This window comes from Pinus tabuliformis, chromosome 8 (genome assembly GCF_031772625.1).
Source record: "Pinus tabuliformis cultivar Carrire ecotype Pingquan chromosome 8, CPIR1, whole genome shotgun sequence".
Classification (NCBI taxonomy): Eukaryota; Viridiplantae; Streptophyta; class Pinopsida; order Pinales; family Pinaceae; genus Pinus; species Pinus tabuliformis.
In genome coordinates this window covers 514,731,663-514,755,331 of record NC_142294.1, presented here as the reverse complement: position 1 = coordinate 514,755,331, position 23,669 = coordinate 514,731,663, and positions in this window count along the sequence as shown.

Sequence of the window (23,669 nt, the reverse complement as noted above, 5' to 3'; positions counted from 1 at the left end):
TTTTGGAGAAATGATGTCAAGATACGTCAAGAATAGGAGGAAGCCTATCATGGTAAGTGGCGAATGATACATGCTCCATTATTTTCCTATTGGGGTGTTGATCGAAGACAATTTTTTGTGATGTACCTACAATATACATGGCCAATACCCCAATTTAAAGCATATTTTTAAAACATATAAATATCTAGTGATTGATCGAATGATAAGATTTAAAGAATCACAGGAGTACTTGAAATGAACTTTTGAGTGTGCAGCAAGCCCAAAAATGAGTTTTGGCATTTACTGGAATAGAGAGTTCCATGATGAGGCTGGTGTGATATTGATCCTTGTGTCTCTTCTAGTTTTGTCAATGGAGGTCCCAAGCTTGTGTAATGGGCTACAAAAACTGTTGAAGAGGGTGATAAATAAGGCTGAGGGGGTAAATATAACTTCATTTTCACTACTAGGCTTGAGAGGTCAAAGCTAGGTTTGCAAGATTTTCTTGTTGTTGTGATTAGCCAAAGAACAAAACACGCACACGAGGAGAGACACGTAAGGGATGATACCCTACTACTTCTGATTGTGGTAGAAATAGTGTAGATAGGTCGTATAGGTGTCCCCTGTATGGCCTTTTAAGGTTGGATTTTTATGGCCATGTAGGTGACTGTTGTGGAGTTGCATGGTTGTTGTGAAAAACGTAGGGTTTTACGTGATGAAAACACATAAAAAGGGCCTCGAATGGACAATCCATAGATTTGAGGTGAGATATGCCACAGAAAAACCATTTGGGGTCGCCATGGCTTGGTTGTCAGACCACATGCAGTCCATACTTCTGTGTCAAACACAGATGTGTAGGTCATGTGCCTGTTTTTAAAACAGGCACATGGTCTTCGCCGCCTTAGTCTCCACAACATAGGGCTTGATAGACATGCGTCTACATATCTATTCAAGAAATAAATGCACTTCATCGTGTCTGTTCAAGAAAAAGAAGCATGTCAGTGTTCTTTCGGGCTCATAGATACATAACTATGAGAAAATAAGGCTTTTCTTTGTTTGTTTGATAGCCTAGGGAGCTATGACTTTGATGCATGACATCATTGATGGTACGATGAGTTGGAGAGACCAAGACTAAGCATGCGTATATGGTGAGGTGGTGGGGTATCTTGCCGCTAGCTATTTTTTGGTGCGGTGGGGTCTAATGAAGTTTCTTCACAACTCCCTTCCTGTGTTTTTAATCTGATGTTGAGATGCAGACCAACAAGTGATGGTGATATGCTTGACAGATCTAGTGATATTAGTCCACACCGATATTTATCTCGTTACTTATTCACTACCTCATGGGCATGTGGATATCCATCGATGGGTAGAGGGTGAGGGTGAGGCTCACTGTGGGCCTAACCCTTATGAGGAGGGTTGCATCAGGATTGTTGTCATTTTAGATCTTGTTGAGCAGGAAGTGTTAGCAATGATTTTTAGATTGGTGGGGTCATCATCCCACCAAAGGGAATCGAGGCCTCAGATAGAGATCCTCTAATAGTTGTAGGCATACCACTTTTTTTATTGAGCTCGATTGTTATATAGGGGCATGTTGTCCTCATTAACATAGGTGCAGTGTGGCACTCTCTAAATTTTTTTCCATTGCAAGTTTCTTATGCATCATTATGTATGAGAGGATTGTGATGTTGCATCCTATTCTGGTAGTGTCGGTGGGGCCTACCAAGGACCCTCATTTACAATGGTGGGAATCTATAATGCCACGAGCCAGGGGTGGTGCTGCGGGGCGTTATTGGAATGCCTCCTTCGAGAATTGGTTTACCTCCCATCCTAAGCTAATTTTGGAGTTTCCTTGCCATGGAATGGACTTTTAGGGAGTTCCATACATGCGCCTTCCTCCTGGTGATTCCTGGGGACCAATAAGAATTTTTTTTTTCCGCATTTGTATATATATGTTTTTTGAATGTATAGGTATGGTTTTTATATATGATGATGTTGATACCATTTTTTTTTATTTGCAGATGTGGGGCCGTAGGGGTGACCATTGACCTAATTCGTAGGCCATGATGAGATGTATGGGTGTCGTAGGGGCGGAACCCATGCCACAAAGACAGACGGACTTGAGGCCACCTGTTGGGCTTGAGAAATTGGTGCCAGAGATTGGTGTACCATCTGGTAAGGGTAGTAGTGAAACAATGGACGAGGACACAAAGCGTTGGTGTGAGCATGCCGAGGCCGCAAAGGCACATTCGGTAGTTGTAGAGGCTGAGCTGCAAAGTTACTAGGAGAGCTCAAGCAGAGCGAAGGCCCTAGCTAGCAAATTACCCATTGATGGTTGGGCTAGATTAGCAGAGGTCTTCGACTAGTTTTGTGTTGTATAGCTATGTCAATGGCTACGACTTGTCTGATTCCGGCTCTTGATGTAGAAAATTTTCCACGAGAGCCCTAGAGATACCTATGGGTCTACATTTTTTATGATACTATGTATATACCAGGGAAGGTACACATTATGACGATGCTCCCCTGTATTTGTTTTGACCTACTTATCTTAGTCATGGGCGAGTGGATTATATGGATTTTTTTGTACTCTTATATATTTTTTAGTATGTATATACAAGATGATTTTTTGGCAGATCCCATGATATTTCATATGCGTTTATGCTTTCTAGTGTATTTCTCTATTTGTTTGAGATGTATATAATGCTAATTCTTTATGTATCTTGATGGTTATCTATATGTGATGCATTACAGTCTACGATTTGATTAGTTATGAAATCAGTTGTATGATTTTGATCCCTTGGTATATGAATAAATGTGATATGATTAAAATGATGAGCTAACCTTTGTGAATGTAGATACTTTTGAAAAATTGCGAATATCACAGACCTGAAATGTCTTGTTCAATTGTGATAGAACCAATTGCGAATCAAGGAATACATGTAGGTGATAGCTACCTAGGTGGTGGGCATCATCCAAGAGATCTATGATGCCATTGTATTGATATTGATTGTTGGTGGCTAACCCGATACAAATTCCATTAGAGAGAGGAGGTGTCCAACCAGGAGAGTATATGGCCTAGGTTGTAATAGCGAGGTTTTGTGATCGTTGAGATGCATCGTTAGCAAATCCATGATAGGCTAGTGGATGATCTATCTATGACACATTATGAGAGAGTGATTTTTAGAGTGAATCCATGATGACATGATCATCATAAAAAATAATTCATGGTGCATATATGTACCTTCTAGCATTTTATGGTTGATATTTTTGAGGTAGAGACCATTGAAGAGATTTTTTTGGAAAGTCTTATCAGGCTTTGACAAGATGTGTGCCCCTTGTGGAGGAAATTTTTGATGATTTATGGGCCCTTCCACCGGGTTTCAAACATCCCAGGTCCTAATGTCTCTTGGGAAACATCATAGTGGAGAACCAACTCCCCCTTGGTGAACGTCTGAGGGGTGATGTTGTGATCAAATGAGGCTTTTGCCCTCTTCTTCTGTGCTTCATTATTCTAGAGGATTCTCATCAGCATTCATTGACAAGCTCCATCTGCACCAACCTTTGCTCCAAATTTTTGGAGTCAGCTAAAAGCTCAATGACCGAGTTTAAGGTAGGGATCTCACATTCAATGGAAAGTACTAATTATATGACATATACTAGTTGGAAGTTGTTGTAGCGACTATAACACCCTCCAAAATTTTGGCTTGAATCTAATTTTAGAGCGTTCCTTGGATTTTTCCTTGATGTTTGCAAGCAACTAGGTTCATCCCATGAGCTTGTGTTGAGTCTTCACACCCTCCTCGCTTGACCGTTCACTATACATATTTTAGCATGTTGGTCATAATGTCATGCTTGCAGTCATGTTCTCCATATGTTCACAATCTTCCTTCATGTGTATAAGTTGTATTCACTATGTAAGCATTCATCACGCTCACACAAAACGTTGTATGAAATCTCATGAAAGTGTCAGCACGGTCATTCAACGAACTATCTCAGTGTCACACTTGGCACTCGAACCCATTGGTGAGACACATTGATCATGTTGTCTTGTTGTTTCAAGGTGTCCTATTGTCGAGCCATGTTGAGAATGTGTTCACAAGGTCATGCACACACAAGTTCACTCACTCACACACTTAGTCATTTTGCTGAAACTTTTTCAATCTGAACAACCTCCACCAATCGGACCTCTGCCAAGCTGTACTGCATAGTCTCAGCCCTCAGTGATCATGCATTGTTGTCAAGAATTTTGTAGAGCTTGAGGCTACCTCTCAAGAAGTTTGCATTGTGCAATCTTGGAATAAACGTAACTAACTATCACCCAGAAGAGCACAAATGTTTCTCAGCAAGCCATCTCAATCTGTGTTACCCGCAAGTGAATCTATCAAGCCTCTAGCTGGTCAATTGGAAAGTTTGACCGGGAAGTGACCCCAAGCTTCACCTCTCCAAAAAAATTGTGCAGAAGCTTCCAGCATGATTTCCTTCGCTGACTTAAGAAATTGTGCAGACATGAAGGACATGCACCTACTTCCTGTCACTACACTATCCTGGAAATTTGTGCAAGTTTATCAGCTAGTCACCCTGTTATTTGGCCTACTACTCCTCCTAAAAACTGAATATTTTTCTTTGGATGTCCTCCAAGTTCTTTACACCCCGCTCAGCTCAAAAACTACATAGATATTTCCTGTAGGCCAGCCTCCCAGTTTTGTAGAGTTTTGGCTAGCAAGCTCCCCCAGCCCGCTGCCACCCTCCCTAGAGAATCTATGTATTGTGTGTGTAGTGTCCTCCTGCTGCCTACGTTGCCTCCCTGAAAAATTTTCACATATATGACCTTAAACCGATCTATATCTCGCAAATAATCACTTCGGATCTGGATTTCCCATCTCAGTCCCCTAATGACCTCTATGGAATTTTCCTTGACAGTGCTCAGATCCCACATCCTAGCCTAAAATGTGCTCCGCGTAGTTTGAAAGCCTTGTCCTTTCTCCCAGTCAATTACACAGAAAATGAAAGATGATGCATCATGGTAGACTAGGATATTTCTATACTTGATTTCTTCTCATCATGAGTGATTGTAGATACAGCTACATGGATGAGACATGGTAAAACAACAAATGGGATGAACACAGAGCACATGCTAAGAGACTTGTTCGCAAACAGATGAAGACATGAAGCATTCCAAGTACAAGTGAAGGAGAGACATGCATGTGTAACATCAAGTGACCACCAAGACTAGCAGAGAATACACACAGCATTCCATGAGGAGGTGAAGCCATGATACACCAAGAGAACATTCATCACACACCAGCACTGCAACTTGACATGGACACAACCATCAACATGAACATGCCAGCATTGTCATGTCTAGTTATGTCACGAGTCATCTCGGCCACATCAATACTTTGGGTCATACTTTTGTAATCAATGTAATGTAATGTGGAAGTCGAATAGTCCCACATGTAAAGTTGAAGAGTCACGTAAAGTTGAAAAATCATGTAAGTAAAACAGTCATGAGGGAAGTCGAACAGTCACAAGGGTAAAACTCACCCTTTTCTATATATACCCCTCATTTGTACATGCAAAAGAATTTTCACCTCGGCTCCTACCACATATCCTTGAGAGTTTGTAGTGTCTTCTTTAAGGAGTGAGAAATGGCTCCAATGCCATGCTGTCAGGGTTAGTGTTTCTTTAACATGTATTAAGACAGTTGAACTATGTCAGTTGTTCTAGTACATATGCTTTCGAAAATGTGTTGTATCAGTTGTTAACATTGTGTCGTCCATGTGGACTATTCTATCAAACACTCGTCATAACCATTCTCATAAAATTGTTATAATGACCGTCACACTTGCGTGGACTATTCTGCTCATTGTTTCACATGCTATCCATTCACTGTGTGTTTGTGATTTCTGCATCTATGTGGACTACTGCAATGGAAGTTGCACATGTTTGTTGTGATGTGTGTCTCTAATAGAGTTTGGACTATTTGCATTCGACTTGAGACTCACTCTCACCCTCACCCTCTATAGTGAAAGAACCTTGACACAACTAACACTAAGCACTCATTGGGTACGCGAACCTCATTGTTCATAGACAAAGAAAACCACTCTCATGTGTTGACAAGCAAGAGCTAAGGAAAACCTTTAAGACAATGGAAACCGGGCCATCATACCAGATGGGACTCCTACACCAAACAGTGTGAGGTCTAGTTGGGACTTCATATCGAGGAGATCCCCTAAATGTTGGTGGGTCTAATACCATCAACATCTCTAGCTCTAGAAAGAGGGTTGTCAGTTGTTTATGGTTCAATTTCCTCTCACACTCATCAATCATTTGATCAAGGATGTAACTCATGCTCCCTCTCACCTAGGCACAACTCTGAATTTGGTTATTCCTCACCTCCCAGACATGAACATGAAATTTCATATCAAAACCTCTCCTCTATCCATCCCATCACCCGTTAGTTTTCCAAAGCAGTTGGACTGATCCTAGGAATACAAGATCTTCGATACGCATCAAAGAAGCGAAAGACCACCCTATAGGAGTTGTTGTATCATTGGTGGAAGAAGTAATTCTGGCTGCACTTGAAGGTCTGAAAGAAGTTTTTGAGAACAGAGAGGATCCTCTAGTCTTCCAACAAGGATAACATAACACCATTGTGCTCTTGGGCTCAGACTCGGTACAGGGGGTGGAGGGGAAGCCAAAGGAGGAGGCGGAGGTGGAGGAAAACCAACAGAGACAGAGATGGAACCATCAGAATATGAAGAAGAGGAAGAGGATGATGAAGAAGAAAAAGACATGGCTGACAAAAACCTAGAACGAATGACTAAGGGACAATTGGCTCTCCGGGTGCTTTGCACAGGATCCCTAAGCATTCAGAGAGGATGTCGAAAAAGTATGACCTTGACAGAACAATGAAGGAAGAAGACCACTTGAACAACTTCTACCTACATATGGGGACACTCAAGGTATGGTACGATGATGTTGGATGTGGATTGTTTCCATGTACCTTTGATGTTCGCGCAGTAGTATGGTATCACAACCTTCCTGTCAACCCCATCCTGAACTGGGGTATGTTGAAAAGGATGTTTTTAGAAAAAATTAATGATGACAAGAACCCATCCATGTTACTTAAAGAGCTAGTAGTTTGAATATGGAGTCGAAAGAAAAGGTAAAATATTTCAATCAAAGGTCTTATCACATATTGAACAAGTTTGAAGTAGACAAGAAACCTCATCACTACATCACTGTAGACTACTATATGTTTCCACTTCCAACTAGTATTGCATAGTTCATCAAGCATCCTACGAAATCAATGTTACTATAAAATTGGGAAGAGGTGATAACTGTTGAGAAATAGCTATGCATGATTGGTGTCATCAAGGATGATGAACCTGCAGAAGACTCTAGAGATGCGAGTAGGAATCCCAGGGCTACGACGAGGAAGGGTAAAGAGAAGGAAACATGTAACATTGAAACACTTACTCATCTTGCCAATAACTTAACAACAAAGGTGTATAAGATGAAATAATGAAAGATAGACACATTTGTGAGAAGCTAGCCTCCCAGACAATAGAAGGGAAGCATGTGAATGGGCAAGAACCACTTCTTGAATAAACTGAAGAGAGATCCAACTCAGTGCTCCAGAAGGAACTGCATGAAAATGACAATTTTTTCTCATTCCATCACAACATTCACCCGAAAGGGACTTGTTTGGAATGGAAACGAGTTGTAGACTCAGTATGTATCCGTGCACTAAACATAGTAAACAATGTGCAGTGCTAGTCGAGAGACATAGACGATGATGAAGATGCTACATCTGATGAGGCACCCAACACTGGGCAGGTGATCAACATGTATCAGTGCTCGCAAGCAGCGTAGAAGACAAACACCGAGAAGTAGCCCCAAATACAAAATGGTCGATATAATCTCAGAAGTCAAGGGGATCCCCCTATGATTGGGGAAATGCGAGAAAAGCTTAAAATTTTGAGGAAGGTTGATCCACTAGCCATCCAAAAGCAAAAAACACAAATTAAGCCTAGGAAGATAGTTGTGAACAAGAGTACCTCCATGAGTAGTAAACTATAGAACACTCCACGACATAGTACAAACATGAGTCCAACCCCAAACATCTCAGTGAGTCTACTCGATCTTCATTACAACATTGTGGAAGACAGGAAGAAAACTCACGCAAACATCTCTTTTTTATAGTTAGCTAAGATTCAAAGTTAGTGGGATCTTATGTTGCACGAACTCAGGCAAACATCTGCAGACAGTGCAACCTCCACTAGCAAGGGATCAAGCACATCTCCTGGATCACTCACAACTATGCTTAACACATTGCAGATGGAAGAAGTAAACTCTGTTTGCCCTCTATTCTTTCTTTCATTTGAAATATGTAATTGCAATGTTCACAACTGTTTGGTTGATTCTAGCGCATCAACCAATTTCATGCCTCTCCATTGCCAAAAAGAGTAATGCCCAATGGAGAAAGACATCTACACAGATCATCCAACTCGATCAGACATGCATACCAACCATTGGTGAGCTTCAGGATGTGATCATATGATTATCTCATGATGGCCGAGTTCACCAATGCATCAACATTGTCGTTGTGGACATACCGGAAGCATATGGCTTATTACATAGTCGGGACTGGTCCAGAAAGTTGAATGGGTACTTTTCTATAGACTAGTCACACTTGTGGCTTCTGTACCAGGGCAAAAGCAATCAGATCTGGGTGTTATCCAAGAGATACATGAGACACAATATCACTCCCATCAATGGTGAGAACGAACCGTTGGCTTTCGCGAAGCTCATGTTTGACATCTCCCTCTTGGAAACACCACTAGGGTGTTATCTTGCACAGTTAGCCCCAACACCACTAGACATGTAGTTGGGTCTCCTTCCTTGGCCAACTAATGGAAATGAAACTTGTACAACACATTGTAACACTAGTAACAGTAGCAGTAGTACAAGCACATCAAACAATCCGTGTACAAATGAGTTTTGGACCATGTATTTGATAGATTAAAGACATAGGATGGATTTGGAGCCGAGTGTTTCTTGACTGACCAAAGCACAGGAAAATTTTTATCTCAAGTCACTTGGAGTTTGAGTGCATGAACAACATTGTTGAATACAAAGCACTCGTGTTGGGCTTGCAAAAGGCCATTAGCCTCAACTTTGTTGCACTCAAAGTGGTAGGTGATTCGAAATCGTGATACGGAAGGTACGTAACACCATACACTATTTATCACCTCATCTCAAAAGTTACCAGCAAGAGGTATGGTGACTAATCTCTAAATTCCAAGCATTCAATATCATTATTGTGCCAAGAACGCATAATGCAACTGCCAATGCTTTAGCAAACACAACTTCTAGGATGTCACCACTTAGGGATAGATTTACTGTTGAAATTTTGTATAAGCCTTCTATCCTTGATAACATAACTAATCTACACATTTTTGATGATGATCAATAGATACTTCACTTCATGGCCAACATTGATGTCTTCAAAGATACAACGATTGATGAAGATGAGCACGACCAGTCTTTGTAAGCCACAACTAATGACAAGAAAGGAAACATCATCCCCAAGGGTGTGGTATCTCTAGAAAAGCTCAATGACTTGCACAACTACTTTCTAGGGCAAACGAATAGTAAATCCCATAATTCCGCATGATGCACAAATAGATAAACTTGGGAATATAACAAGATCCAAAGTTTGTCAATCTCGGTACATGTTGCACACATCAGGAGCAAAAAGCCTTTGTCTGCTTGTTGAAAAATTACCAGGATGTTTTCATGTGGGCGTATGATGATCTAAAAACATATGACATGTGAATAATCCAACATGTGATTCCAATCAAAGAAGGGGTCAAGTCATTTCAGCAAATGGTGAGAAAAGTACATCCATCACTTGAACCCCTCATACAAAAAGAGTTGACCAAGCTATTGGATGCACAGATCATTTACGGAGTTCGTCATTCCACGTGGGTTTCCAACCTTGTTCATGTACGTAAGAAGTACTGGGATATCTGCTTATGTGTTGATTTCCGAAACCTGAATAGTGCCTCGGACAAATACAACTACCCTGTTCTATCTATGGAGCATATTTTACAGATAGTATCTGGGATAGAGTTGTTTTCCTTACTTAACGAGTTTTCATGATATAACCAAGTTCTGGTAGTGGAACGTGATCAACTAAAACTACATTTTGTACCAAGTGGGGTATGTTCACATATAGAAGAACGCCATTTGGGCTCGTGAACATAGACACAACATTTCAACCCATCACGTTTTGTGGACTCATTGTAGAGAGCATAGTGGTGTACCTTGATGACGTGACTCTCTTTTCCAAAAAATTGTTAGACCAAATACACTATCTAAAGAAGATATTCAAGCGATGTCGATAATACATGATTTCCTTGAATCCCAGAAAGAGCATATTTGCAATGTCTGAGGGGAACCTCCTTGGGCACATCATTGACAGAAGGGGATCAAGGTTGATTCGGACAAGTTTGGACAATTGTACATATTCCTCACCCAACCAACAAGAAAGCAATGCAACCCTTCTTGAGAAAGATAAACTTCCTCCAGAAGGTCATCTCAGATTATGCGCATATAGTGAAATTGATGCAAGATATGATGAAGAAGGATGCAGTCTACAACTGGGGAAAGAGGCAAAATAATGCATTCACCTGTATCAAGCAGAGTATAGTAGATGTGCCTGCACTTTACAACCCATATTTCAAGAAATATTTCTTGCTATACACCTTCGCCTCTGATAACTTGCTTGTTGTAGTACTCACTTAGAAGGATGAGATGAATGACGAATGTCTCGTCTCCTTCATGAGCATAAGAATGCAGGAACCTGAAGTCAACTACCTTGCCATTGAAAAAAAATAATACACATTATATAAGGTGGTGAAACACTTCAAACCGTACTTTCTAAAAAACCATTACATAGTCCATGTGCCTCACCCAACAATCCACTCACTACTTGTATAGGATGAGTTGGGTAAATGATGTGTGAATTGGATGATAGGCTTGCAAGAGCATGAGCTTGACATCAAGCTAGTTCACACCATCAAGGGTCATGGTCTCTGCATATTTGCAGTTGAGGCAGTCCATGCATAAGAGGAATAAGAAGAGCTCCCTAGTTAGGAGCAAGAAATCAAGATGTATGATGTAGAGCAAGCACCACTGACTCCATGTGGAAACTCTTGGTACGAATATGTGTGCCAGTACTGTGAGCAAGGAACCATAATCTCTTACTTTTCCATGATACAAAAGAGGGCACTTCATCTCAAATCTTTATCCTATCAGTTGGTGTACGAAGTGCTTTATAGAAAGCACAGTAAGAGAATATTTCTTAGGTCCCCGAGGCACTTCTCCATGAGACAAAAGAGGGCACTTCATCTCAAATCTTTATCCTATCAGTTAGTGTACAAATTTCTTTACATAAAGCACAGTAATAAAATCTTGCTCAGGTGCTTGGAGGCACATGATTCAGATAAGGTCTTGCATGATCTGCATGACAAACTAGCTGGGCCACTTCACGGGAAATACCACTACGCACAAAGTTATGCAAGTCAGTTTTTACTAGCCCACATTGTTCAAGGATGCACACGCTTACGCCTGCAAGTTCCCGGTCTATCAGTGATGCACCGATAGAACATGAAGGTCAACAACCCCACTGCACCCTATTGTAGTAACTGAACCATTCCAACAATGGGGCCTGGACATCATTGGGGAAATTTTCCCACATTTGTCAAAACAACACCTCTACATCTTGACAGCTACAGATTACTTCATGTGGTGGACAGAAGCAGTTTCACTTAAGCAAGTGAATGACCAAGAAGTCATCAGCTTCCTCCAATAGAACATCATCTCACGCTTTGACATTTGGTACCACTGGTGTTTGACAATGAAAATTACTTTTCATCTTTGAAGCTTTATGATTTTGCATTGCAATATGGTATTGTGCTTAAACATTCATCTAAATACTACCTGCAAGGAAATGGTCTCGCAGAATCCACTAATATAAATCTTATCCACATTATCAAGAAGACCATTTACTTTGAACAATGTAATTGGCACTTGGCTGTGACAATTGCCTTATGGACTTACCACATAACACCCAAACCCTCTTTGAACACTTCGCCATACTTCTTGGTTTAAGGGAAAGAATCCATCCTTTCACCAAAAATTTACTTACCTGCACTCGAATTGTCCTGAGAATCCCAAGGAAAGTCTTATCATCCAGTTCATCATACTATGGATACGCTTCAGAAGTTGCAAGAAGAAAGGATGAAAGAAAAATAAAAATTCACTCTCCACCAGAACTGTATCAAGCGATGGTTTGATAAGAAGTCTATAGGGAACACTAACTTCGATGTCGGTGACTTAGTCTTGAAGTATGACAAACCCCATGAAGACAAAGGCTAACATACAAAGTTCCAGTCCTTGTGGACTGGTCCATACACTGTCCATGAGAAGCTTGGCCCACACATGTACCCTCTGTAGTCACTTGACAGGAGGATTGACAACCTTCCTGTCAATGACCAAGATCTCAAACACTATTTCCAGTAAGTTGGGGCCACGCCCTATGCCATGTACATTTTATATTTACTGTTTGTTTTATTTTTCAATTTGCCTTAATATTTTTGTTCTGTTTTGTTTGGTATTCTCAGTAACATGTTATGTTTTTTTGTAAATAAGTGTTGCCCTCTACTGAGTTATGAATTTTGAATGAGTATGTGGTTGAGATCCAAAGAGTCTTGTAAAACTACAACACTTGGCCATTCCTGCATTCGTATTCTTTGTGCTTGGTTATAACCTTTGGACGATGAAGTATTTATGGAAAATATGAGCCATCTTTAAGGAATGCTTGGGTCCAACCATGAACTTATGTCCACACTGGGAAACCCCATGCCTATACTTAGACTTTTTCTTTATGTGTTCAATTTCATCCAACTAGTAGAAATGGAGAAGGGGGGAATCTAAATGAGAAAACCTATGTCAGAGGTCTTACATGATTCTCCGAAGGAAAAACCTCTTCTACTCTCAATAAGTCGGGATCCCTCTTCTACCCCAAAAACAAATAAGTTCCTATGCATAGTCCTCTTAAAAAATACAAAGGCGAAAGAAGAGAAAGGCTTTCTGCAAAGAGAGGTGAAGCATGAAACTCCAGTGGAGTATTGACCAACCTCACTGGCAATGGAGAAATGCTTGTGTTCCTATGTGACTCTGCTGAGGTATTTCCAAGATCGTTAGCATAAGAGAAACACTAGAGATGAAAAATATACTCGGAAATTTTTAACTCTCGAGCCAAACTTGTTTTAGAGAATTTAGCATCTACAAATAAACAATAATTCACTAGAGAAGTAGTTGCTCCTATAACAACAATTTAAAGTGTTTTAGACTTTCCCTATAAGCAATAGATAAGAAGAGAGGATTGAAGGCATACCTATAGTTCCGCTTTCCTCTCGACTCCCTTGTATCGATTCTGTCACTCCTTCCCATACTTAAACCACTTGAAATGTACCCTGTCAACATAACAGAAGACGAAAAACGATCAAAGCATATGATCCATTGAATATAAATGAAAGGAATCAAAATCAATTCATACATATAAGCATTATGAAGGAACACAAATATGGAAAAAGGTTCAAACACTTTATTAGATAGAAGAAGGAATTACAACCGTCAGTGTTTGATTCAAATTCGTTCCTCTAGCTTGGATCCCATCCACGTCACATCAAAAGCAAGACAAGCTTGTGGCATCACATCATTTGCTCCAAAGTCAACTCTCATAGCAGCATTATCTTCTTACAATTCAACATAATCCAGCCAGTGATTGATAAGCCCCGAAATGGGTAACTATATGGGCTCATTTTGCCTATTATTCTCATTTAATCCACCATTCTCCATAGTTTTATGCATGCTTTTGAATATATTTATGTTAATTGAGTGAATGGGAATAGTCACTTGACCACAAAGTCTAATACGTGATTATTTCTATTGGAAATAATACTGAGAGGGGGGGTGAATCAGTATTATAAAAATAATTCACACAAAAATTTGTATACGCAACTTCATTTAGTAAAAACGGCATGTATACGCAACTTTTGTTAATGAAACTCACGTATAACTTGCAGACTTATAATTTTAATTTATTCTTCAGATGTTGATAATTAATCTGTGTGTCAGAACCATATAAACAGTTACAAGAAAAATAGAGTAGACAGTCACACAAAAGAACCCAAAATGTAAGGTGGAAACCCAATGTGGGTGAAAACCACCTACTGCATTTGTCTCTATCTTCTTTCAATTAGAAACTTCCTTTCACAATGATTTTGTACTAGTGCAGTCTTATACCAGTACACAGGCTGCTACATGCATAATGCTACAACCTTCTCTCGTTCTTCAGATTCTCCTGGAAGGGAGCTACAACCCCTTTTAGCTCTTGTACTAGCTGAGATACTAGTACGCCTGTTACCTGCAGAAGGCTACAACCTTCTCTTTTCTTCTAGGGACCACGTTTCATAATTTTTCAGACTGGATCCATGACTAACATCAATTATACATCAAGTATATCTGTAATAATCAATCTCCTTTGTACAACCCAATATAGAATCAACCAAACACTTCACAGAATGTTGTAACCAGAAAACAGTAACAGTAACCAGACACCAATTCTGAACCTAGAAGACTACAGTTATAAATAGAAGTAGCTAAAGCATATTTCATGAAACGTATGCTACTTCACTAGGTAGAAACGTGTGTACATACACATCTGTATCAATGCCAACCAGCATATACGCTTTCTTCAGTTGCTGAACTTGCGTGTATACGTGCCTGTGCCACGCCGAACCTACGTACAGATCTATAAAAGACAATTCTCCTTTTTCAAGTATTCAGACATTATTATACCCAGTTTATCAGATTTATAGATCTAATCATGTGCCAAATATAACAGATCAAACATCATATAATGATACTACTATTCAAGCCTTAAGATCTTGATTCATCAATAGAACTTATCCATCTTTAGTGCTCAGGTTCCTCCTTCGTTCAGATTCAGCAATGCACCATAAATCAATCACCAATATTTCAGATCTTGCTCCTATTAAGATATTCAACACTTCAGTTGATGCACTTGCCAAAAGATCTCCTTCCCTTTTTATAGTCTTTAGGTTTTAATCAAACCAAGGTCCAAAACCATTGGGAACCAATACTAGGGACCAAATATTTGGGTTCAACACTTTGGATGCAATACCAAGGACCAAAAGCATAGGTTCAAATATGTTGGACTAAATACCATGGATCAAACATAAATTTTCCCACATGTACGTGCTTTTCTTTTCATGAAAGTGCGTGCATATGCATACGTGCCTTTCAATCGGTGATCTCGCGTGTATACGCATTTTTGCTAAGATGAACCTGCGTATACCTCATTTTCTTCCATTCTGAGAACCTGAATTATGATCTACCATTTGAGTGAGTTGCCATCAAGGACAACACTTATGTCAAGGACAACACTTATGTCATAGAGCCAAACCTGTTCCAAACCTATGTCATAATGCCAAAAATATCTCCCTTTGGACTTGATGGCAAGCCAAAGTCACTCAAATTCATTCTCCCCCTTTGAAATCAAGGGCAAAGGGTTATGCTCCCTGTGAGTATATGCTGAATTTTCTACTCTACTATGCTGTCCAAGCTCCCCTTGACTGTAGGCAAGGTTACCTCGGTTCAGGCAGGATGGATATGGGTAGGTGGTGGCTGAACGAGGGCTTGAGGTGAGACCATAACCCGAACAAGAAGCCTGTGGTGTGGGGCGTGTCAACGCGAACACGACCCCATACATAGAAGCAGCGAGCAAGCCTTCTAGCAAGAAATTGACTGAGGGGTTTGACCACTAATACTATTAGATTGGGTTTAACCCTACAACTGGTAGCCAAAGAGAAGAGTACTGGGTTATGGCCGAAGATTGGGACAGAGAAGAAAGGCTATGCCGGGAAAAATCCCATTTTTGCTATTATTGCCTCCATTACTGTTTTTTCATATGGATGATGCGTTACATATGATGCACCTGCTGAGGATCATACTCATTCATAGAAAACCACCACTCATTGTCGATAATTGCTGCCATAATAGCTGTCGATCATTGCTAGGAGGTAGGTCATTGTCAGAAGGTCAGCTGATAAACAGTCGCCTAGAGGTCTTTACCAGAGGGTGCATTATATAAAGACAGATGCACATTTTATATCTGATCTATCCACCATTAAACGCATTGACGTATATAAAAAACATACATAAGCATGGCTCGACCACCAGGAGAGGATACATAAGCAAGCTTTACTGATAAGGAGAGGATGTGTAAGCATGACTCGATCCGGTCCTGAGAAGAGGGTGTATAGCAGTCCCTCCTAAACACTTTATGAGTGTGATCCAAAGCATCTCCTAGCTTAGAAGATACATAAATTTATACAGTATAAATGACCCTCCTACCACCAAAGACTCATACATGCATCCATATCCCAACCAAGTGGGAATTGACTCATCTACCCAACCAGGTGGGGATACACCAAGAAGTGACACATGAAAAAAGAAGAACATTACTTCATCCATCCTAGGCATAGTAGGGAAACCAAGATAGGTCGTTACATGACCTTGATAAGAAAAGAAATACATGAAATAGAGATGAAATATCTACAGCAAGATTAGGATGGTTAACAACTTTCGTCAGCAGCATCTATCAATCATCATTCAGATCAGCAACCATGTTCTCGCTCTGCACCCTTTCCACCTGAAATCAAAACAACTATGAAATTGAACCAAGATCTTCTAAGATAATGCCAACAATGCATTATTAGAAGAATATATGCTCCCCCTGAACCTGTGCCAGATGATCTCTGTTAGACCCATAACAAACTCTTTTCATCTTGAGTCTGTCCCCACTACTTTTCTTCAAACCAGAATATATGTGACTGTACCAATGGAAACCAGCGTATGCACGCGGATTACCCACTTGAAACTCGGGTACAACCATTAATCTCTGACAACAGAAAATATTCAACAGCAAGATGATGCATCAACTAACCCCAGCTTATGTCTGAGGTATTCAAATGTCTCCCTAGGCAGTGGTTTTGTGAGTGTATCAGAAACTTTTTCCTTAGATGAAACATACTCTTACTTGACCTTTTGTTCAAGAACTTGTTCCCAGAGAAAAATGATACTTGATAGGTATGTGCTTAGTCTTTGAATGCATGACAGGATTCTTTGAAATACTAATTGCACTTGTATTATCACAAAAAATGGAAATAGGTAGAGTACAAGTGATTTGAAGATCTTGCAATGTTTGCATCATCTAAAGGATTTGTGTGTAGCAAGATGCAATAGCTACATATTCTGCTTCAACTGTAGATAATGCAATGGAACTTTGTTTCTTGTTGAACCAAGGTACTAATCTAAGACCCATCAAGAATGCACCACCACTAGTTCTTTTCCTGTCATCCACGCTTCCTACCCAATCCGCATCTCTATATGCATGAAGTGTGAGATCTGTACCTTAGGATACCATAAGCCATAGTTTTGCGTTCCTTGGAGATACTTGAAAATTCTCTTAACTGCCTGAAGATGAGTTTCCTTTGGATTTGCCTGAAACCTTCCAACTATTCCCACTGCATGCGTAATGTTTGGTCGGGTACCTGTTAGATAGAGAAGACTACCAATCATGGATCTATAGGTTGGTTGATGTACTACTGCTAATTCATCATTTGTGCTGAGACTGCATCCTATCACCATAGGGGTACATACTGGTTTCGAATCCTCCAACCCATATTTCTTTAAGATATGCTTGAGATACTTGGTTTGGGATAAAAAAATGTTGTCTTTGTTTTTTGGACTTGTAAACCAAGAAAATATGTGAGCTCACCAAGCATGGACATTTTAGACTCTTTCTGCATCACCAAGGAAAAATTTTGACTCATGTCTTCTTTATTGCTACCAAAGATGATATCATCAACATACACAAAAGGTATTAGCAACTTATCATTATCAATTTTTATATATAGATTGCTATCAGTTGATCCTTTTATAAAACCTTGTTGATGGAGGTACTTATCCAACCGATAATACCAAGCCCTTGGAGCCTATTTAAGGCCATAGAGAGCCTTTTTGAGTCTGCATACAAGTTTTGGATCATTTCCAAGGATAAACTCATCTAGTTGCTCAATGTATACTTCTTCATCCAAGTCTCCATTCAGAAAGGTAGATTTCACGTCCATCTGAAATACTTTGAACTTCTGAAAGCTAGAGAGAGCAAGGAACATTCTTATAGCCTCGAGTCTAGACTACAACTGGTGCAAAAGTTTCTTCAGAGTCTATACCTTCTTGTTGCGCGTACCCTTTACAAACAAGTCTTGCCTTGTTTCTAACCACATCTCCATTTTCATTCAGCTTATTTTTGAAAATCCATTTTGTTCCTGTAGTGACCAATCCAGGGTGCTAGATTAGACTAAATTTAATGTCAACCAAGGTAGGTAAACTTAGAGGCATGTGTCTAAAGTTTATAGACCTAAACGGATCTCATTTATCTAAATAAGTGTCTATTGTGACAAGCTACAACAATATTTTACAAGAGATTGAGATATGTGTCCTTTCACAATTCAAACACTTATATCACCTAATTTAATCAACTGTTCTAAGAAAACAAAGTGTTACTAGTCTGAGTTTTCAATCCTCTTACAAGGATATCATTCACAAAAACTCTGTCCCAGATAACACACTAAGCATATTAAAAATCAAATTAATGAAAACAGAGTCCATAGAAATATCTTGAAATTCAACGTTCAATTAAATCTTTTACAAAGTCTGATTCAATAATTTTTCAATTGAATTTGCAAGCTACCACTATGAATCATTCAATAAAAATTGTAAGAACTTCTAGTTGAATTGATAAACTCACAAGCGATGAAATGAAATAAAACATCATTCACATCTGAAGACTAGATTCTATGAAACAGAAATGAAAGTATACCAATCTTCACGTAGGGACCGTCCACGCGTTGATGGCACACTTAGAAAAACTTCAGATGATAAAAAATGTTAACACATAAACACCATAATTGATGAAACGTTGTTTGTGATTGAGTTATGAGAATTGATTACATGCAAAACAGAGTTCTGGAATACGCAGTCTTAAGTCTTCTCTTGTCTAACCTCTTCTTCACTAGCATTCCTCCTAGTTATTAGAATTTTCATCCAAACGTACATGCATTATCGCTTCAGATGTTTCTGCTTTTACAATAAAAAAGGCTAGGTTCATTTTTTTTCTAATCCTAACTGATTTCTAAAACAAAACGAAATCAGTTTAGGTAACTTCAGATTTTTGCTACTTTTACAACCAAAAAGGCTGGATTTGACCAGCATTGACCATGTATTCGGGAGCTTCAGATTTGATGCTAAATAGATTTTGCACCATGTATGTACATCCTAGATCACATCCTTATATTCTTTTCCGATTTTCCTACCATGCCACGTGTCACAACATAAACCAATTACACAAAGTCATGACATCCCGTAATTTTGTTGAAAATTTCCAAATTTTAACATCAAAATCCATAAATTAAATTTAATATAAAATAACAATTATAATGCTTCATTAATCAATTTCAATGGACTATGAGGGGTTTATGGAAGAAAGTGATAGATAAATGATGGATTTTTAGAAGAAAATAGTGGCAATAAAATAGTACCAACATCTCCCCCAAACTCAATGATTTAGCATCAATGATTTAGCATGTCCTCATGCTAATCCTGATGTGCTCCCTTTATATTTTGTTCCTTCTTGTGCCTCTGTCACTTGTAGCAATACATCTATATTCTTCTGAACTTGGGAATTCTCCTGAGCTTGGAACTCATGTTTGATATTCTTATATTTTTCTTTGAGAACTTTTTTATGAGTGTACCATTTTAGCGCCCATTTGCACGTTTCAGTTTGATTAGTCCTAAGTTCTTTGATTTTCTTCTTCATCTTCTCATTTTTCTACTAAATCTTCTTGCTCTGAGCTCTCAAAATTTCATTTTCCTTCTTTATGACCTTCTCTAACATTGCTTCCATCAGTTCCTCTTTTAGCTCTTCAATATGTTTCTCTAACCTTCTCTGTTTCTTGTTTCTAGGTGTTGGCTCTTTCCTTTCTCCCTTGTTACTCTTAATTTCCATATCTTCTTCTTGTTCTGGCTATGAATTAGTACTGCTTTCAATTTCCATTGGTGCATTTGCATTCAGCTCTGGTTTATCATCTTGTGTTTTATTCTTTTTTATGCTCCTTGATCTTCTCTTATAAGTAGTGAAGATTTTATCTTTTTCAATTTTCTTGGCAGTTTCTTGCCTCATCCTTCTAGTCCTTACACCACTGCTGGGTTGAGGAACATTGCTTGACTTACTCTTAGGGATATCCTCATCAATATCAATCATAAAATTTGTGCATTCTTGTTGTTCGAGTTCATCTTCTCTAATTTTAACTTGATTGTCAATAAAAAACTCTTTCCATGTTTTTCCTCTCCTCTGCAACTCAAATTCAATTAGAATTTTGATCAACCCAAAATGATACAAACTCTTATATTCATTACCTTTTTGTTTCTGAATGGTCTTTGACATTTTGGTCAAACTCTGTAGGAGGAAGTAGGGAAAAATGATAGTGCATTGACCTTTTAAGTGCAACAAAAGTTTTATGTGATATAGGTATACTATACTGTAACGTCCTTCACATGTAACAAATTTCTGAATAATTTATACCATTTCATCCCACGGGTGAATTAGCCAACTTCTGGGACTACCCTTTTTCCAATTGACAGAGGAGCAGTACTGATTTGCAGAGGTATAATCATGATAACTCACTATGCAAATTGTGTGATGATAACGGATATATTTCATAAGTAGACTTTGGTCAGAAGCTTGTTTTTATAACTCCAGAAGTCGAAAGGAATGAAATCATTTGAGGAACAGTGTAACAAGTGTCTTTCCATTGACCACCCTTTTGCATTGTGCCCAATGCTTGTTGGTACTTTATTGACAGAGGTCGGATTTAAAAATGATGGGTTTATGTTATGAAAAGGTTTGAAGAGCATAGTAAAGGTGTGATAGGGGATGATAAGAAGAGTGGTAATGAGGTGAGGATTTAGGAATATGACGAAGGTTATGGGGACAAGGATTTTTGAAATTGATAACAAGCCTAATATTCATCATTTTTAACACTAAAATAATTTAAGAATTATAAATGTTAAAAATAAAAATTTCAACTATACATTACACTTGTTGGTTGACAAAATGTTGATTTGGCATGCACAGGTATGACTAATCTATTTGTATAGGTATGACTGATCTTCATTGTCTAAAACAGGTCCCTTTAAAATGAAATTGCATATAACAGGTCCCTTCAGAATCTGAAGAACTTTGAAGAACCATGTTTGTGAAGATTCTTTTATCCTTGCTATTGATGTAGTCTTGATTAAAATTATGTTGATAAGAAACCTTTGAAAACTTTGTTGAAGTAGCCTGATGTATCTTGAATGCAGTCTTTAACAGGTCCCTCTAATATCGATGATGTTGACAACAGGTCGCTCTGATATTGGTAATGTTGACATAGTCTTCTGAACAGGTCCCACTACATATTTCTTGAACAGGTCCCTTTGATTAGAACAAAAACAACTCTTTTATTGAAATACTGAATTACTGAAACAAATTCCTTGAATTTTTTTTTATTCAAGTACTAGATTACTGAAACAAATTCCTTGAAGTTTTAAAAATGAGGAGATGAGATAGGAAAAACCATTGTTTCTTCTCCCCCACTAAGTCTTTGACTTGTCCTCAAGTCATTATTGAAGTGATAAAAAACAGGAAACAAGTAGAACAAGGAATTCTGACCAGCCAAATGAATGGTTTTCTAGTAAGAACTCGGGTGTAGAGTGTGCCAGAGTCTGGTTTTCACATCTAAACCATTATATTATTATTATTATTATTATTCTTATTATTATTATTATTATTATTATTATTATTTATTTTGTTTTTATTTTGTTTTTATTTGTTTTATTTTTTTTAATTTTGCTATTTTGTTATTTTTTTTTTAAAGCAAAAATGAAATTGAATGAACTAAGGTAGAGATATCACAGCTGAAAGCTGCAATATCTCAACCTCCCTTTGCGGAGATACAATTTGAATAAAATCCTCCTTGGTGATGGGCTTATGATAGAGTTTCAACCTATGTCCATTGACAATAAAGGTGTTGCCTTCTCCATCAATTGTAGTAAGCTTGATTGATCCATTTTCATATACTTGAACTATTTCATATGGGCCCAGCCAATGTGTTGTAAATTTGGCTTTATGATCTCTGAATTTAGAGTCAAAGAGTAAAGCCCAGTCTCCTTCTTTGAACTATTTCTTTTTATGTGTGTGCATCATGCCACTGCTTCCTTTGTTTCTGCATTAGGATTGATGTCTCCTCTGCTTGCTGCCTCATTTCATCTAACTGGTTCAATTGCATAATTCTCTCTTTTTGTGCTTCATTGAGATCAATTCCTAAATCTGTAGCCATCTTATAAGTATGTATTTGAAATTCAATAGGAAGCATTACCTCTTTTCCATACACCAATTGATATGGTATAAACCCTGTAGTGTTTTTCCAAGTGATTCTGTAAGCCCAGAGTGCATCCTACTGTCTTAGTGATAATTCATTCCAATATTTTATTTGTAGATTCCACCTGGCCATTAGCCTGTGGATGGTAAGGTGTACTTTTCCTGTCCTTGATTTGATATAAACTGAGTACCTTGATCCGTCACTATCTCCCTTGGTACTCCATACCTCACAAAAATTTCTTCAAAAAGGAAGTTTACCACTGTTAGTTCAGTTGCCCAGACTAGTGCTTTTGCTTCAGTCCATTTTGTCACGTAATCAGTACATACTAGGATGTACTTTTTTCCTTTGGAAGTTGGATTTATGGGTCATATAAAATCTAGAGCCCATTTTTCAAATGGCTCTAAATGTACTTGAGGCAAAAGTGGCATTTCATCTGTAGCTGTTGGTCTGCCCATTCTTTGACAGCTATCACAACTTTTCACATACTTCTTGGAATCCTTAAAAATAGATGGCCAATATTATTCAAGACTGAGAATCTTGAATGTTGTTCTTTAAGCTGCAAAATGCCCACCACACGGTTCATCATGAAAATATTTTAAAACATCAATTATTTTATCATTTCTTACACATCGTCTAATAATCATATCATAACTGGTGTAAAATAAATCTCCATTAACTCATGAATATCTAGCACTTTGTTTGATTAGCCTCTTCTTTTCCTTTGGAGTAAAATATGGAGGTGTTTTTCCTATGGACAAATAATTAGTCAAGTCAGCATACCGAGGATTCAATATTTAAATTGCAAATAAATTTTCATCTCGAACAGAATCTTCAACTAGAACAACCTCACCTGAATTTTGCAGTCTAGAAAGAAAATCTGCCACCTGATTCTCCTTACCTGGTCTATCTAACACTGTAATATTAAATTCCTGTAATAATAACAGCCATCTGGTAACTTTGCCATTAGTGATTGGTTTATTCATTAAATACTTAATGGAAAAGTGGTTAGTATGTACAAAAACTCATAACCAGTTATATAATTTCGGAATTTAT